The sequence below is a fragment of the Empidonax traillii genome, unplaced genomic scaffold (assembly GCF_003031625.1).
Source record: "Empidonax traillii isolate 1590-97213 ecotype Southwest subspecies unplaced genomic scaffold, ASM303162v1 scaffold98:size2021230, whole genome shotgun sequence".
Lineage (NCBI taxonomy): Eukaryota > Metazoa > Chordata > Aves > Passeriformes > Tyrannidae > Empidonax > Empidonax traillii.
Window position 1 is genome coordinate 1,085,946 of NW_020955291.1, and position 19,803 is coordinate 1,105,748.

At 40.2% G+C, this 19,803-nt stretch overlaps 1 long non-coding RNA gene across 2 annotated transcripts; it reads right to left on the reverse strand.

Moving 5' to 3' along the window:
• Positions 1–12,291: 12,291 nt before the first annotated feature.
• On the reverse strand, positions 12,292–17,909 carry LOC114056583. 2 transcript variants are annotated; one of them, XR_003571037.1, is made up of 3 exons: positions 17,817–17,909; positions 14,533–14,654; positions 12,292–12,537 (listed from the first exon to the last, which is right to left on the reverse strand). It is a non-coding gene; the product is annotated as an uncharacterized LOC114056583 (long non-coding RNA). The 2 variants fall into 2 exon arrangements; XR_003571038.1 differs by having other exon boundaries at positions 14,533–14,680; positions 17,817–17,896.
• Positions 17,910–19,803: the final 1,894 nt, after the last annotated feature.

Genomic DNA, 19,803 nt, shown 5'->3' on the forward strand with positions numbered 1-19,803 from the left:
AGGGCCCAGAATGCGAAAGCAGTAGGTTTACAGTACATTGAGCTAAAGAGACAGGCCACCCTGCAGATCATCAGACATGGCTGGCTCTTGAAAGGCTTCTTTCATGGATTTCTGTGGTAAGTGGGTAGTTTGGATAAAAAAAAGGTGAGTATGACAGAACACTACTGGTGTAGGCTTGTAGATCTGTACAAAGCTACTGGAAGAAGTGTCTTGTAATTTTTTGGTTCCTTTAAAGGCAAGATGAAGTACAAACAAGCTGACTGAGAACATGCCTGAGTGGGCATGTTCTCAAGATGGGTCTAGATCCTAGGACCTTAGTTCTTTCCCTTTCTAAGAAGGAAAGCTTGTTCAGGCACTGGTAGCTACATGACGGGGATTATAACTTTTGCTGTCTCCTTAAGGGAACTCCTGCATCTGTCCTACATCTCTGCCTGTCTGTGGCTGGAGAGTTTGCCCTTCACACTGCAGAAGTAGTATTGTGAAATTTGATTTGATATCAAGGTTGTACCCTTGAAATCTCAACTCCTATCTCCAGCTCTATCACTGTCTAGTAAAGTACTAACTTGCTTGCAAACCTTCCATCTGCAAGACCCAGGTCATAGTCATTACTCCAATAATACTGAAGGGAGAAATGCTCCAGTGAGCAAATTATTAGAAAGATACAGAATCTGATTTGGCAAGTCTCTCTTGAAATTTGTGGACTCCTTAAACTGGCCCTGGCAAGACTATTTGAAGTAAATACTGTCCAATGGAAAAAAAAATATTTTGCCTCTAGTTTATCATTCTGTAATAATTCCAATCAACTTTCTTGACAACACGATGCTGCAAGTGATTAACATTTTGCACTCCACCAAAAAAATCAAAAAGTTCCTCTATTAGTACTCTCTGCTATGCAGTAGTTCTATTAGACTGGTTTCCTCAGCTTCACCCAGCCTCTCAGGTGTTTGCTCCATTTTCTTCTCGCTGATTTGGCCAGAACCCCCAACAAACTTCCTCTCCTGAAGCACAAAAACAATAATTCAGCAGAGTAGTGCTTGTGAACATATATCATGATAAACATTCCGCTTGGCATTCAAAACAAAACCCATTCTTCCATTGTTATCAAAGTATTTTTGGGAATTTTGTCAGTCCCACCTGGAAATGTACCCATGTTATTTTCTCTTTTGGTGAGCTCCTTAAATATTTCCCTTATTTGACCACAAGTAAAAACCAGAAGTATCAGTAAACTCATGAGAAAATCTCTTCTCATGTTGCCTCCAAACAAATTCCACAGCCCATGTGAATCAGCAAGATTTCTGAAAACTGCTTAAACTTTCAAACCTTTCTCTGAGTTCACTCATCTCTGCAGAGCTCTGTCTATCAGAACTAGGAAACCTGAGAGAGTAGAGAGTGTTCCTTTATTACTACTGTTAATAGTGCTATTAGTAAGTGGGAAAATGGTTCTGATGCATTTGTAGAATTTTAGGTAGTCTGAAAACTACACACAGTGCGAACTAGGATAAGCACACAAAGGCATCAGAAAAGGGCCATTTTGGATTAGTAGGTAGAGGTCAGTGATGTGAAGTTCAATGAGGCAAAGAGCCAGATCCTGCTTTTGGGTCACAATGACCCCCTGCAATGCTACAGGCTGGGGGCAAAGTGGCTGGAAAGCTGCCCAGTGGAAAATTACCCAGGAGTGTTGGTTGGCAGTGGCTGTACAGGAGTCAGCAGTGTGCCCAGGTGGCCAAGAAGGCCAGTGGCATCCTGGCTTGTATCAGAAATAGTGTGACCAGCAGGACTAGGGAAGTGATTCTTCCCTTGTACTCAGCACTTGTGAGGTTGCACCTCACACACTCTGTCCAGTTCTGGGCCCCTCAAATCAGTTACAACCTGGATCTAAAAAATACAGGATTGTGTGTATTTATAGATTGATCGAACTGACAGTAGGGAACTCAGATGTTAGCATTTAGGATTTTTTTTTTTAACCCCCCATGAGCTTATAAGTTTAAGCTTGATAACGAAGAGGAAAGGAGAAAAGAAAGACAAGTCAAGCCTTTCAAATAGTCAAATTTCAGCTTCAATCAAAGAATGAATAGTCTATGTGCTCCTCAGAGAACTTCCCACCACTGGGAAGGGATGGAGGGATACCACAAAAACTATGAAGAATTTCTTGAGAGCTGAGGAACAAGTATACCCTGCCAGCAAGCCTCCAGAGGCACTTTGATTTTGATGCCCATCACAACAAAAAAATACTTGGTTCATCCATTTTAGGGAAGCAGCATAAAACTCACAGACAGAAACAATATTAATAAGACTTTATTATGCAGTAGAGATGAAAGTTTGGCATAGCAAATAAATAGTCCGTATCAGGTAAGGTGAAAAACGGAGCCACAGCTCCAGAAATTCTCAGGTTCTTATGTAGTCTTTAAGCTTTTTCATGTCAAAGGGAAAAATGAAGCTTATTTAAAGGTCTGCAAGTTTCAGTTTTCATGAAGCCAAATTGAGATAAATCTGAAAATTTTTATAACTTTAAAAGAACACTTACTAAAATGTTCCTGCCATTCACCATAATATGGAGTGAGTCAACTTGTTCCACACAGTGACCTTAACTTTTCTCATATTCCAGCAGATTTTATACAATCCCAGGAGTGTAGGTACAGTCCTGTGTATCATAGTCATTCTGACCCACCACTCTTGTTTCTGGCAAAATACTACTCGCTAAATACCATGTCTGTTAAGTCTTTCTTAGTTTAAGAGCGAGCTAGATGCACATACTGTCTAGTTTCTTGTAGAGAACCAATGAATTACAGTTTTATTTGTATTTTCAGAGACAACAAAATTATCGAAGAAAGCAACTTGGTGACTATAACTGAGATAGTAATGAAGATAAAATGATGATGTTACTAACATATTTGAAGAAGCCTGGGGGAATTAGCATAGCTTGGGGGAAACTGACCTGGAAAGAAATACTCTTTATGATTGAACATGAAAAAATTGTATTTTTACCAAGTATGATGGAGAAATGATACATTTCTCTGAGTTTGGATGGATAAGTGGGGTGGATGAGTTAAGAGGAGCTGAAAATTGAGTTTGCAGGGCAACTGGGGAATGGATGAATTCATTTAACCTCTTTTTCAAACAAGCTTTTTGCAAAAAATGGGTGTTTCTGTTGTTATCCAAAATTTTAATACCTCCCTTTATTTAAAGTAATTCAGTTTTATGGTTACCAGCTAGCTACAAGTACAAATAATAGTCTGAATTGTCCTTGGAGCCACTAACTGTATCTTTCTGTCTGTTCCCTAAGAGGATGCCCTGGATTTAAAAACTATGTATTAGCACAAGTAAGAGAAAAACCACCTTATTTTATGACACTGACACTCCTTTCCTTCAGCTTGTTCAGAAAGCTCATCTCATTCCCTTCAGTGGTATCCCACCAGCTTCCTTGTGAGTTCAGCACTCCATTTGGCCTATCCTACTAGTCTTACTGGGCCCCCCCATTTCTGGGCTGCAACACCACCATCCACGAGAAGCTGGGTAAGAACTGAAGCAATATGACATTGCTTAAGTATCAAGCATCAGTGGTCAGTTTTAGCTATTTGTCTTCCAGGTGTTTGTTTTGATGGATGCTGTTTTAACTTTTGGGTTTGTAATATGGTCTTCGTAGAGGTTATTTGAAGCTTTTGGTGGAACAAAGAACAGAAGGGAGTAGAGCTGCTGAGGAACAGGCACTTTGTGGCTAAGAAGCAATTTCCTTATTATTTTTAAAAGTCTGCTTCGAATAGCTATGGGAGAGCTTACAGACAAAATGATTGAGCCTGTTTTTTCTGTGATAATTGCTGATGAGGAGGCCTTGGAGTCAGTGATTTTGATTTTCTCTTGTCTACATGCTTGTTTCACAAGTAGTCTATGTGAAGTCCACAGAAACATGCCCCAGCAGCATTTTAAGCTTCTAAGTGTACTCAGCTTCATGATACTGGAAATGTTGTAGAGACCAGAGCCAGAGAAGTCGTGTTGCAGGCTCACTAGATAGGAAGTTGCAGGATCACTAGATTCAGACCAGAAAGACACAAGACATCATCGTGGGGTTGATTCCCTTCCCTATCCCTATTCATGAGTTGAGATAAGGAAAAGGAGAGTGGGGTCCTCCCACAGAAGACAATTCTCCACAAACTTCCTCTATGTGAATCCTTCCCATGGACCATAGTTCTTCACAAACTTCTCCAACGTGAGTCACTCTTCCACAGGGTGCAATCTTTCAGGCATATCCTGCTCCAACATAGGTGTCCCACACAGGTGCAAGTCCTGCCAGCAAACCTGCTCCAGTGTGGGCTCCTCTCTCAACGTGTCTGAAGGTCCCTGTCAGGACCCTGTTTCAGGACAGGTTTCCCATAGGGTCACAGCCTCTTTTAGGCATCTACCTGCCACAGCATGTGGTCCTCTACAGGCTGCAAGTGAATCTCTGCACCCTTGTGGACCTCCATGGGCTGCAGGGGCACAGCTGCTTCACCATGGTCTTCACCATAGGCTGCAGGGGTCAGCTCCAGCACTTGGAAAACCGCCTTCCCCTCCTTCTCCACTAACCTTGATGTCTGCAGAGCTCTTTCTCTCACATATTCTCACTCCAGTTGTCTCTGGCTGAAACTTCATCTGCACAATAACTTTTTTTCCCTTCTTAAATATGTTATCCCGGAGGCACTACCAGCATTTCTAATTGGCTCAGCCTTGGCCAGCAGCAGGTTTGTCCTGAAGCTGGCTGGCATTGGCTCTGCTGGATGTGGAGGAAGCTTCCAGCAGCTTCTCACAGGAGCAATAGCCACCCCACTACCAAAACCTGACCACACAAGCCCAAGACACATCCATTACTGTAACTGCTGCAGGTTTGACTACCCTCTCGCTGAAATGTTTGCTCACAGGATGAATCATTTACTATTACTAGAAATTACACTTTCCAGTCTGAATCATATATTTGCACCTCTGAGGTCTCCCTAGGCAATCAGATGGAAAAGCCACTGATGCATTAGCAACAGGAGGAAATCATGGGCAAAATTCTGACCCATTTACAGAAAACGAACTGCTTATAGCCAAAATAGGCCACCCTGAAAACAAAACATGAAAGTAAACTACCAGAAAAAGTAGAATGCGTCAAACTATTTATTCAAACAGTTCTATCAGGCTGTTCCAGTTCCCATCCATATTCACTTTCCCCTAATATGATTATAACAGTCCTTTGGTCTCTACAACTTCCTGAGGAGGAGACATGGAAATGGAGGTGCTGAGCTCTTCTCTCTGGTGCCCAGCAACAGGACATAGAGGAATGGATCAAAGCTGTGCCAGAGGAGATTCAGATTGGACATTAGGAAGCATTTCTTTACTGAGAGAATGGTCAAACACTGGACCAGTCTTCCTAAAGAGGTGGTTGATGCCCCAAGTCTGTCAGTGTTTAAAAGCCTTTAGGACAATGCTTTTAATAACACTCTCAAACTTCTGGTCAGCCCTGAAGTGGTCAGGCAGTTGGACTAGATGATCATTGTGGGTCAGCTCCAACCGAAACAGTCTATTCTATTCAAGTGTTCTTTACCAGTTGTCGGCAACACAGTTTTATGTGGAAACGGGCATGAACCAGAATTTCAGATGCAAGTATTGTTGGGTTGTTGGATCATTCAAAAGAGACGTGGAAAACATTTCTCTGCTTATCGCAGCCTCTCATCTACATGGCTTTGAGCACTCTTATTTAAAAGTTGATATAGACCTACAATCTGGACTTTGTAACCTATTCAGAAGTAATCATGGATGTGAGAAACTATACAATTCAGAGCAAGCGATCATCCTTTTTTCTAAGTTGCAGCCAAGCAGCTAATTTTGCCCAGTGAGAAAAGGGTTTTCTGAGGCGATGAAAACCTTTGGCAGCCTAACTTTCCAGATGAAAATATCCAGTTCCCAGGAAGCTTATAGTGAGGTGTTGAGATCATTCATCAAGTAGGCAGCATGTTACCTGTGGTCTGCAACAATCCAGAGCCCTGAAATAGGATAGCAGCAATACTGAAGGAGCTGTGGTGAAGTCTCAAAAGTACCAAGAAGAGGCTAAATCAGCCAAAGCTGCAAATCTCTATGGACTGGAGGGGAGAGGAGTGGCAGCAATAAGAAAGTCATGATGACAACCCCTGAAGCACGCTGCAGAACAGAGGAGCTGTGTCAGAGAGGCTGTTGTCATGACATTTCTTTGGATAAACATCTGGAGTCCTTGGGCTTACTGACGTGGTGCTGCTCCAAGAGCCAAAAACTGTCTCTGCTTTAACTGAAACCCTATTGCTTAAAGAGCATTCAGCACCATCTCAGCTCTGAAACTATGGCCTTGAATGAGTGTAGTGTCTCCATGAGGAGGCATCCCTTGTATGAGATTCAATCACATTTAGAAAAGAAAAATAGTCTTGTGGTTTAATCTGAAATGAGGTTCTTTGCCCTTGGCTCCTAGAGACTGTAATTCTGTCCTCTGGCAGATCACTTTGGAACAATCTGATTTCAGTGGCACATAACCAAAACAACTGCCTTGGCCCCCAGGCTGTGGATGTGGGTAAGAACCAGAACACGTTATGCAGTACACAGAGGGAAGGGCACAAGATTACCTCTCTCTGACTCTATGAACCTGACTTTTATTTTTCTTTGCACCCAGGTTAAAAACAAAAACAACAAAACAAAGCATCCACTGATTTCAGCTCCAGCCTCCAGAAAATGTACAACCTTGTTTTTCTGTGTTGTTTATCTCTCAGAATACCAGCTCTAAAATTGCCTGTTCCAACTTTACAAGTGCTTGACATCTCTGAAAACTGTCTGCTGGGGATCTGGAGTCGAATAGAGATGCACATTCTAGAGGAGACACCTAATCTTGGTCTTAAATGGGATTACGAGGCTGAATTAAAAAGCTGCTAGTTTTAGTCCATTAATATACTTAGTGCTGTGTGCCATACAAGTATTTATATGGCTTTCTGGGAAGGACACAGCTCTGTCAGTGCCACATGTAAACTGCAATTCAGTAGTTTTGTCCCACTGGTGTTCAGACAAGAGGAATGCTTTGTGTGTGCTCTAAGTGGATTTAATTCAAGTGTGTTGAAGAAAAAGCTGAAGAGTAGAAAAGATCATCCACTACTAGGAGAGCAGGTTATCTTTCTTCTAAAATGCTTTCTTTATTCAAAAGTACAGAGAGTTCTGTGTTTTCATTACATCTTTGGTATTTGTCACTGAGTTTATCAGCTTGATTCTAATTTCTCTGTCAGGGTTTGGTAAACTGTAGACTGTTCATTTAACTCAGCAGCTTTGAAAATCATTTCGTGAATACTGTGTATGAGTCACTGCACTGAAGGGAAAAGGATGAAAAAGAGTAAGTGTGGTGGAGTTCTTAAATGTGAAAGGGCAGACAGAGGCACCCCCATATCTTCAGCAACCCAGGGACTCCTCCAGGACTAGAAGACCAGTACTCAGGAAGTCCGCAAAGACAGAGGCCAGTAGAATCCAACTTCGTCACATCCAAGTCTAATCAGGTCATTTATGGGAGCATCTGGGTTTGGCAGCAGGCTTCTTGTCATTAAAGAAAATTGATCTGATCCATGAAATGATATCCAAGAGAAGGAAGAAGACAGATTCCCCCCCAGACAGCAAGTCTTGCTCACAAGTTCCCACATCTGCAGTGTTCCAAAACTTGGGAGCCCAGTAGGACCAGCTGGAGCTTATGAGTATTCATTCTTATATCCCTGAAAAGAGATAAACCATAGTACTTCAAATTTCCTTCTCCTAGAACAAAGCGTCCTCTAAAGTTTCTCATGAGGGTTTCCTCATCTTTGAAGAAGAAGTAGTGTATTTTGTATGGAGGTGTTTAACCACTGCTTATTGCTGGTTATCATTCAGTCTGACTTATCTGGCCAAAGCATGTTTCTGCCCTTCTAACCTACTACACATGCCCTAGCCCTAACCCCCAACCCTAACCTAAACCCTAACTCTTCTTCAATTAACCTCCAACACACGAGTTCCTTTCCTTCTGATCTGGTCACCAACACTTTTTCTCCTTTAACCATAAGGATTTTTTTATATGCATCCACAAGTCAACCACATTTTTCACTTTGAAATGCTGTCTCTCTTCAGATTCTCCTTCTTTTAATTTTTGTTCTTTCTGGCCTTTTAATTTTTATTTTGCTGTGTACATCAGGCATATTTCTGTTCTATAATACTGCTTACATTGCTATAAGCCACCCCTTGTTTTAGGGTGCAAAGTCTGTGGGCTAAAAGGGAGCATACTGTGGGGCAGTTTTCTGGACTTTGTTATCCCAACCAAAACATGCATTCAGAAATAAAATCAGGCAGCAGAAAGCAGCCCAGTTTGTGCTGCGAGTTAAATCAGCTGACAACAATGACCCTTTTAAGTCCTTTTAGGCTCTTCGATTTTGCGTATCTGTACAAGCTTTTGTGTACCTGTGTTTTTCCAGTTGCAAAATAGCTCCTCTGTCCAAGGATGATGAAAAATTCCACTCTAACTTTTGAGCTCATAAGTAAAGACTTTTATCCTCAATTACAGAAAAGGTAAAGAGATGGCCACTGCTACCACACAAGAAGTATTAATGTATGTCTGAGGCACATTGGACCCCTAGGTAGAGAGACATCAATGGAAAAAGGAAGTTTAAAGACAGATGACAAGATTGAAGAAAAGCTAATTGCCTGAAGCAGTTAAACTAGGCTAAAGATGTGTGTTGTTGAAATTTTCATCCCAAGGAAATTTTGCCCAAGGGAGACCTTAGTCCTCAGCATGTTGTTAAGAAGGGGAGAAACCTCAAGGGAGGAATTCAAGGAACAATTTGGGAATCTTAATTCTAGTGAACTGCCAGGGCCAGATGGTGTTCATCTCAAGCTGTGAGGGATCTCAGCTCCAAAACTGGAAAGTTTCTGACAAACACATGCAACATATTCCTTAAAATAGGAATTCTTCCTGGTTGCTGTAAAGGTGTCACCAGGGAGCATCACTTTCAAAATGCAATGAAGAGTGACCTTGGAATTTGCAGGTGAATGCGCAATGACCTGCATAGAGGGGAAGCATTTCAGGCCAGTCAGAACGGAAACATATACTTAGAAAAACAGAATTACATCATCTGACCAACAACACAATTTCTACTGAAAGTCCTCTGCTGGTCTTTGAAGTTATTTGAAGACTTTATTTAAAATTTTGGGAAGAAAAATCTGACATATGTCATCCAGGGTTTTAGGAAGTTTTGATAATGCTCTAACATAAAATTCCCTTTTTCTTATGCTAGACAGGTAATTTTTTGTTCCACATTAAATGCTGGCTAGGCATCAAATATTTTAAGTCCTGGCTGGTTTTCAAAATGTAGGTTGCCTAACAATGGCATGCAAATATATTTGCAGGGATTGTATGATTTTTTGGTGACTTTAAAGGTGAGTTGAAGATGTGGACATTATGTATCATTATCCATGTTTTGAAAATCTAGAGAAGCACATGAAATTTAGAAAGACTTATTTCATTCTTACTTCATTTATTCACTTCAGTGCACAAAACTGTAGATAAAATTTAACTGCATGCATACAGACTCATATACAATAGGAAGAAAAACCTAGTTTTTCCAGAGATGGCAATGAACTCAAACAAGGAATCAGAGATCTAAGAATGGTTAATGACATCTGTTCAGCCTGCTTCAAGCAGGCAAAAAGAGCAATGAGCAATACTTGCTTTAGGTTCCCAGAAAATGAAAGCTATAGTCACAAGCAACAACATTTGGAATATCCTTAAAATAAATGAAAGGAAATAATTCTGCAGAATTCAGTGCTAACAGCATGTCATAAAAGGTAAAGTTTGCAAGATCTAAAGGATTAGATCATCCTGCTACCATTAACAGCTTTACAGCAGACAAATTATATGACCAGTATTAAATATTGAATTCTGGGTTATAAACTTCACTTCTGTGAGGTGAAATGAAGAAAAATACTTTCCATAAAATTGTACAGTAGGAGAGGCTTAATTTTAGTTGGACAGAGATTGCCTTCCTCTAATACAAAAGAGTGACTTGAACTGGTAAGTCACTCTCCAACTTTGCTGTACAATTCTGGTGACCCATCTTAAACTTTTGTATCTCCAAGGAAAGCAGTGGCGGTCTGTTGGCTTGCACTGATTCCACGTGTTTCCTCATTAGATGGTGGTATCTTATGGAGAATGGAAGTTCAAACGAAGTCAAATGAAACTGTCGGCAATCAGAAATATTGTCTGCCTCCTTCACCCTTTTTATATTATTTATATATTATATTATTTATATATTATATAAAATAAATTTAATTTTATGCTTTATGGTAATGATTTCCAAGGCAAATGTAACCCGCTCTGCTAAGTGTTTTCAATGACCTCTCAAAAGCAAGATGTAGTTACTTTAGAGTCTAAAGGTCAACTTCAGTCTCAGAGTTTCACAACTTTCCAAAATACTGAATTATATTTTAATATGCGATAGAAAATGCAAAAGTATAGAAATTGTTTTTAAAATGAAGCTGGAAATAAAAAAATAGAAGAGAGAATAATTTATATCAACCACAAAAGTCACTAATGTAACTGCTATTTGCTATTGAGTGTCTGATTGCCCTTTTCCTCAGCGTATTCCCACTTCTCACTAGGCCTGAAGAAGTAGGCTTCCCTCCCCTCCCCTCCCTTCATCTCCTCTCCCCTCCCCATTTTTTTAAATTTTATTCCTTGAAAGACAGTTATAAGACATTTTACAGCAGAGTAGCCTATTGATGTAGTAACACATGTAGTTCTTATTTACCACACATTTACAGACATTTAAAGATTACTATAATTTTAAATCATTTATATCATATTAAATTATACCTGCTGAGATCTGATAAAGACCTACTGAAGCAGGTAGGTCAGCTGAAAAAATTGCTGAAAGCACTTTAGGGGTTTACCAACATGTGATGTGTCAATATTCAACCATCATTTGGTATTTAGTCTTAGTTTAAAGTCACCTTTGAGAAAGACTTTGACTAAAATTTTCAGATGCAGCAACATCTGTTTGTTTAAGTACATATATATATTATGTATATACAGCATATATACACATGTATATGTACATGAAAAATACAGACTTTAAATATTGCCACACCTGGTTTCAAGAAAAAATTAGCAGAGGGGCTTACCTTTGGGATTTTAGGACAGAAAGAATCACTCCCTGAAGGAAAAGTCAAGCAAAATGTTTTGCCTCAGTGACACGTGTTCTGAACCTATACGTACAGTCTGCTCTCTCTCTCTCAGAAAGTGCCATTTCTCCATATAAACAGTGGAGGACAAAAAAGTCCGCAACAACCTTGCAAATCATTAGTTATACTAGTTATTAGTCAGGTGTTTGTATGTGAATAGCTCCTGGGTTTTTCTATCTGGATAGGTAAGAATACAGTGGTTTGAGGCAGCAGGCGTCCCTGATGTGATCATGCATTAACAAGTCTCTTATGTCTGGAAAAATAGCAAAGTAGTCAACAGAGACATAATTGTCCCTGCTATTTTTTTCCCAAAACCTTACCTTCCAGAAATTAAAATTGCTTTCTCTAGACTGACATAACACAGTAAGATATCCTTAATATTCAGTCTCAGTAGTAACTAATTTGTCTCAGTGGCTAAATTAGAAAGCACCGCAAATAAATCATGTACTATGTTTAGAGCCCTTCTGTCTGTCATGATTAAGACTGTTGTGATAAAGGTAATGGATTATTCCTCTTCACTTGTTGTAATCTCTGAGAGTATCAGCAGCCACAGGAACTGATGTGACCAGTACAAACGCAAGCTCTGACGTAGTAGTGACTCTGTGAGGCTGATTTTCAGGTTGAGGAATAGTCTGTGTGGAGCAGTTGTTTTGAGTTGTCCTTGCTTTGTTTTGAAATCCACTCCAAAGCACTCAGCACAGCTGACAAACAAGCTCATTTTCTGGGTGTGGTTCCCCAGGGCTTGGTAAGGACTACTGCGAAGTTCTCAGGGGAAGTTTTTTTGGAGTGCTATCGATAAGCCAGTAAATTGTTTTCACTAGTTTCTTGGTGCTAAGGGTGATTTTCAGTCATGTGCAGCCAGGGTTAAAAAGACCTTGCTTGCCATGAACGAAAATGACATGAGTGGATTTCTTTTACTAAGATTTTGCTCTTGGAGGCGGTGGGGCATTATTGTTCCACTTTACCCTTCCCTCTGTATCTCAGTCAGCTGGGGTCAGAGAAGCATAAAAAATACAAGAAAGGATAAGCAAAATCCAAGAAACCAGTCAGGTATTTAATACATAAACAGGCTTATATCACAAAAAGGGAAAGAGCCGAGACGTACACGTATGGCTCTGGTTTCCTTCCAGAGGTTTCTGAAGACCAGGAGTGCTGTTGTTGTTCACTGAGACAGCTGACCTGGACCTCTGCCAGGGAAGGGGGCAGGCAGAGGAGGGGGTGTGTGTGTTTGTCTTTCCCTCCTCAGAATGAAATATGTCTTCTTTCCTCTGCCATTGGCATTATTTGCAACCGTGTCTGTTAGCAAAATCACCATCTCCCCTGTGGAATGATGAGGTAGTTCAAATTCCAAGCTTGAAGGGATGGGCTGCTGCACAACATTTATTTTTGTTTTGCTTTGTGTTTTGATAAGGTTTTTCTTTTCAGTGCACGTGGGGAAGTGTTCTAAATATGTCTTTTATTTCTGTCATGGCAATACCTGGAATGTTCCCATATGATTTTCATTTGCATATGGCTATAGAGTATTTCTGATTTACTCCATTTGGTAGCCTTTAGCAGGCTCTGATCTGCCTTCAAGGACAAAAAGTCTTTCAAAAATGTTGTGTCATCCTACAAATAGTCTCTAATTAGTTTAGTGCCTATTTAAAACTTAATAGTTTACAGTACATTTAATAACCTATGAAAAGTAACTGGTTCTTTTTGAACTAATTTACCACTGCTACACTCACAGACAGGTTTTTTTAAGGATAGGATAAATGTGTACGTGTAAATATATATAATAGCCAGATACAAATGCACATATTCCAGCATTCATTTTAGAGCACTGAAACATTTAAAACATTTGAGAAAAACCACCAGACTTTTTGGCACATAAAGACTTCTTCAGACAAGCTGATATTTTTGAAACTACCTTTTCATTGCTCCCCAGGGGTGCTTAAGTACTCTCCATGTTCAGGGCATGGGGGCAGTGGTCTGCAATCAGTAGGATAAGGGACAGAAAGTCTTGCATCTGCCACTGTTTCAATGAGTGCTCGTGTGTGTGTGTCAATACTTTATGCCAAATCAGTCAGCAAAGGGATGATTTTTGCTTGTAATAGTTTGCTGTGTGCCGTTCAAAACAGCACAGCTTCCACTGCTGTCCTGTTCAAAATGAGCTCCCACTCACTCAGTGGCACTCCTTACTCTAATATACATGTTCTTCTCAGCACTCATCACCTGCAATCTGGATTGAGCCACTAAAGGCAGGTGTCAGCAAGCAGCAGTGTGGTGGCTGGCTGGGCTCCAGGGGCCATTTCTCACAGCAAGTTATCATGTTCCCTTGTGCCTTTTGGGAACACACACATCGTAGTGCATGTTGAGTCAACATGTGGCTCATGCTTAGTCAAATCCTGTCTCTCCACTCCCAATCCCTTGTGTGAATCTGTGTGGTGAGGAAGATGACAGGCCTTACGTTCTCCCTTTGCACAGGTATCAACCCAATGCTCAGAAAATGGAAGCAAATATTTTTATCAAGGTCACTGTGAAACTGCGTCGTTCCTCAGGCATAGTTGCCTCACCTCATGTATGAGCTAGGTAAGCCTGGAGAAGTTCAAGGTTGTCTAGGAATACACCATTTCAGGGGAATCAGACTCTATCAACTATCTTGTCACTTTATGGTGGCCTAAAAGGAAATTTGTGTCTGAACAGTATTTCTTTGTAAGAAAATCTGTCTGAGTGAAGCAGCATTATTGCCCTTCTCCAGACACAATTAGCTAGGCTAAGAGAAGCTGGCTCACTGCTTTTCTACTTGCTTTTACACACAATAAGAAGAATTACATTCAATAACTGTTCCCTACAAGAGTAACATGTACAATATTCCTTACTCATTCCTACCTCTGTAGTAATGAGGTGAAATAGTCCATATCTGAATGGTCTTAATACATACTAAAAGCAAAACCAAACCTAATGTTAATGACAGCACCGGGTTGAAGGGAGATCTGAGCTGCTCTAGGCCACAAAAGCTCTGCAGAGACCCTTCTAGAGTCTTTCTTTTAGCAACTGGGGGACACATGGTTTAGATTACTAATGTCACTGGGCCCAGCAAACACTGTAGAAACTTGTCCCATTCCTCGCTATTCAAGTAACTGATTTGACATTCAGCAACCCTCAGAAATGAGGCAAGCTTAGAAACACTCATTCCTAACAAGAGCTAAGCAGGATGATGAGGAGCACTAGCTGTGAAAAACACCAGGAAAATTGTTTTCATGAGTATTTAGACCTCTGAGAACTGTTCCTCTGAGAACCTCTGAGAACATGTGCTCTGTTTCATGTGCTTACCTTGCTAAATGCTATACTGGAGGCACACTTGGTTGCATCAGCTCCATGGCATGGGTCCACCTGTGATGTGGAAGCAGTGTTCTTCTATAAGCAAGGAGAGCTGCTTCTGCTATCAGCCACACCTGGTCATTAGTGAGCAATTTTGTAGCTGTAACTGTAAGGCACTGACATTTATTTAGTGATAACAGTGTTTAATTTTACGTAGGATTGCTTCAGAGCCACAAGTTCCGCAGCACCTACTAGAATGGGATGATACACATATTCATGTGTTTCCAGAGAGGAGCACCAGTGTGACACCAGGGTGTTCAAGGCAGGGAAGAAAGGGGGATTAGGAGAGGAAAGAATTGGGATGAAGAAAAGCACTTTGAGTTTTTTCCCTTTATTACAGGCAAAGTTCATAAAGTATTCAGCACTTGAACTCTGAGTATGTGGTCAGAATTTCCTCTCACTTCTGAATGACCTACTGCACAAACATTGGCTTGTTGACATATAATAGCTGCCTTCAAACAGGATATTATTCAGCACTCTAAAATAATCTAAAACTCATTAAAAATAGCCAGGTTAATCCCCATCACCTGTGAGTGAGGAATAAAAAATAAATTATTCACAACCCATTACTCCCCTAGTAAAGCACCACAGATTTTTGTGACTGTTAATGTGGCTGGAATCAATTAAATCACTGTGCATTCTTTGAGAGTCTTAAAGTATTTTTAAGTTTGGGCTTAAACATGGAGAGTGACATACTTCTCCCAGTAAGAATTCACCACATGTGTTTTAAGGTGTTTTGCACCAATAAAGCCTTGTTTAGAAAATAAACCCATTAAGGGCAGAAAGGAGAAATATTTCCATTTAAAGAAGAAGATTTGGTTACACAGAGTTTGTTTTTTTGTTTAGATCATACCAAGTGAGCTGGTAGGAATTATGAGATGTGGATATATACATACAGCTTACTGTAAAGAAACAATTGCATGTGGTTAATTTATATGAGATAAAAGCAACATAGGCCATAGTTGTGGAATACCAAAATCCTTCTGACATGAAGAAATATTAATTGGACTTATTTCAGTTTAAACTTTAATTATTTATCTTTAAAGAAACAGCCTACAGAAATGTGTAACAGAGCAAAACAGCTATCCCCCTGTACACCTCTTCATTGTCATCAGGACTGGATCACCCACAGCCAGGTTTTTCACCTGCCAACAATTAAGTGCCTCTTCCTGTAATCTGCACAACCCTTCAAAAGATACTTATTCATAACCTGTTTTCAGTTTTTTATTGTGTGTCAAACGGAGGCAGAAGACAGAAGTGAGCCAGAAAAACATCTTCCTGAACAAAGGGGGCTGAAAGGTCAATTGTTTCCACCCCCCCCCAAAAAAAGGGGTGGAGCGGTGGGGGAAAACAGTTTGCTTTGTAGAGGCAATAGAAGTTCACACTTTTTTTTCCCTTTAGGATATCCCCCCTTTTTGGAGGTGACTGCACAAGCTAACTGACCTTTCTGGCATGATATGTGCTGGATAAGAGACATATTTGGCCGTTTCAAGCCTCCTCTTGTGCATGTTCAGTAGTAAGGCAGACTTCACAATTACCGAGAGGGTCTCAGTTAAATCAACCTTTTGTGATGAGGCAAAAATACTTCAGAGGCAGCCCTCTGAGGCTGCTGGGTCTACTATTGCCTTTTCCCCACCATTCCTGACCTCTCTGCTCCCATCTGCTCTCCAAAATGTACTTCTGAGAGGTGAAAGGGGATACTTTTGTCTGTGTGTTTTACTGTTAGTGATAACAGTAACAGCTAATCCCACAGCATTTAAAACACAACGATTCCAGTTGTACATCTTCAAAGCCAATATTAAGACATTTCTTTTGCCAATTAAAAGAACATAGATTGTCAGGCGTCTTTGGAGTCAGGTGTGTAGCATGTTGAAATCTGAAAAGAAAGCATTTCACTTTCAGCCCTGACAGTCAATAAAGCCATTCTGGGTTTTTCCAATCCTTCATATCCAAAAAGGGTATTACACTGAGCTAGTGACTGGCCTTGGAGAAGGAAGGATTGAAAGAGCACAAACTGACACCTTGCGTGACGCTGACTCAGTGGGCCAGCTAGTGTGCATCAGCTTGGCTAATAGCTGCAAATGGGTTCCTCTGGAGCCAGCTCCTTGTTTCATGTATCTCATAGGATTATAAGCACACCTAAACTAAACTTCAACAATTTAGGATTTTGGAAACACTTTTAATTCAATCTTTTACCCTATGAAACCCTACTGCTGTTAATGCTGGAGATATTTCAGCAGTTTGTCTGAGCAAGAGCTCTTGCTTATTTTCTTATTCATTCCTGATCATTTTGGCTTCCTTTCATTTGTTTTGAGAGGGCAGACAAAATTAATCCTCACAGGCACCAAAGCACCTCAGTTTCTGAAAGGCCAAATCGTTTCCATGACTCCAGTTACTCCTCTTGAAGGAGCACGAATGAGAAGGATTGCTGTGGGGAGAGAGGTTCTGGCCAGGTAGCCCATGTGGTAGCAGAACAGACAGCAGACAACAAGAAGGCAAGGGAGAGCAATGGTCATCTGTCATGAATACTGGCATTTATGAGGGAGAGTAGTGAATGGACTGGAAGGGAAGAGTGGTGTTTTTTGTGATGGTGGGAGAGGGAGGATGCAGGTGAGCATAGATGTGGTGGCAAGGTGGGATCTTTGGCTAAGCATGAGAAAAGAATGTGAAGCAGGATTGTCTGGTTAAGAAAAGGTGGCTTTCACTGAATTTCTTTTTCTTTTTGTGCTGTTATATCTAAGTCATCCTAGTGGATTTTGTCATTGAAATTTCAAAGCTTTACCATTTGAATCACCTAAGAATGTTATCTCACAGATACACCAAGGCTTCCTGAGTAGTGACACTCACCTACCAGAACTCCTGCCGTCTACAGACTTTCACTCAGTGTGCTGGTTTGCTTATACCATGGTCTTTACTTGAGAAAGACTTGATCCTTTTAAAGCATGTCAAGACAACACTTCTAGATTTGGTAATCAGTTATTGATTCCCCTAGATCCATACTGGTTTTCTGTAATACTTTGTAACACTGTTTGTACCACTTCTGGGTGTATGTCTGGGTGTTATAAATAACACTGTTCCAAAACCTCTTTGGTTTTGGCACCTTTTTAAAATTTTCTTTTAATTTTATATACCTAACATATGCCATTTTTTTTTAACCGTGCTTCCTGAAGGTAAAAAATATGTTTTTATTATGGCAGACATCAGGACAACAGCATCTTGACCACTTGAAATCTCACCTGTTTGTTAAGGGTTCTTCTAGCACAAATTCATCTTAAAAAGTGGGGAGCACGGTGAGAATAGTGGTCTTGAATTTTCTGTCAGCTACAGAATCCCACCGCAGAGACTTAGTAACCGGTGAGGTCAACAAGGGAGGGAAGTCCTGGGTGGAGTTTTAACCATTTCCAGGCGCCAAATAACTGACAATTCTAGACAGTGTTTGGAGCAACTGCTTAAAGTGACAGCCGTGATGCCACCATGGTGAATTAAAGCAAATGCATCTAATCATAAAGCCTTGTGTCTGCTCCAGAAGGGTGACCACAAACACCAGGACTTCTTTCCAAGCATGCTATGCTATGCTTTACTAGTAAGAGACATTTAGTAAGGGTATTTTGCCTTTTTTTTTTTTACTTAGCACAAAACCAGGCACCGTCAGTTAGCAGCTAGTTTACAAGACTTGTTTTAAGGTTTGGGTTTTTTTATTTCAATGTGTTCTTCCTGTTCCTATGCAACTGAAGAGGACAATGCAATGGAATTGACTTTCTGGGGTATCTTAGGCTGAGAAACACAGTGGACAGAAGAAGCACATGTACGTGCTTGTACCTGGAAACAAGATGAGCAATTTCGCAGCTGGATCTGATTAATAATTAAACAAAATAGAATGATACAGACTGGGGCATATTGTGAATAACCTCCTTTTGAGTGGAGGTCACTTTTTCTGTTCTGTATTTATGTTCATCAATAAAGCCACATTTGCACATTAAAGTGTTCGTGTGAGTTTTGGGAGATCAAAACTGGCATGGATTACAGATTTTTAAACACAGCCATTCCTAGGAATAAACCAACTGAAAATTTCATGTAGAGAAAACTCAATTAATGATAGGTATGGCACCAAATGTCTATTGTAAGGACACTAAAATCTATTCAAATTATCAAGTAATTAATCTTGTTTAAATTAAACTACACACAAGATGCTTCTGAATGCTACCACTAAAACTACAGACTGGGAATTAGGGAATATCTGATAGTTCATTTAAATGTCAAGAAAGAAAGAAGAGGGATGATAAGACAGGAAAAAAGAAGGACCACAGTTGTTTTGGTTAGGTCTTGGGTTGGTCACTCTTCAATATGTTGTTCTGAAAACCTTTTCAAGGGAAGAATTGGCCTCATTTGTGAACTCTGTGACCCTCAGTGACAATGGCAGGATTCTGTTCCTGAAATTCACTTAAAAGGTAGGAAAGGCTTCTTATCGTAAGAGGCAAATTTTTTTTTTTTTTTCCAAAACAATGCAAATGGTGATGTGTCACTCTCTGAAGGATGAGGTGTTGATACAAGCACATATCTACCTCATTTGATGGTGGAGTGGTGAGGGAATTGAGATCATATTCTCATGTTTAAAATAGGAACTCAGAGTTATATGAAGCTAAAACTGTATATTTTACCCTCCATAGTTCTTTGGTCTTAAAATTGAGCATGGTTTGCAATTTATAATTTATGACCATGTTCCAGCAAACAGTTTACATTATTAATCTCAAACCCCAGGTATTAACAAGAATATTAAAACGGAGGAGGCATGCTCACAGTTATTGTTGCAGTGTTAGCTTTAATTAAAGTAACATAGGTAGAGTTACAGTGCTAGCAACGATAAAATAAGTAAGCTATTAGAAAAGAAATCATAACAACATTGTCTGTCCTGGGGTTATATATATACATATATATGTGTGTTTGTGGTGGGTTGTACTTAATTCTATTTTTGATTTAAAAATTTGCTCATCCAGATAGTCCCCAAAGGCCAGGATTTCCAAAGTTACAGCTACAAGTTTCTCTGAGTGACTGTAGCTGACCCTGTCACCATTATGGCGGTAAAAGTAATCAACAGCCAAATGCCTACAAGCTGCATGTACTTACTACACAGCAAGCTCCATGAGCCAGGATAAGGCTTTATAGTGTCAAAACCACCTTCATGAGCTCATAATCTGGAAGGTGCTCTTAGTTTCATATTGAGAA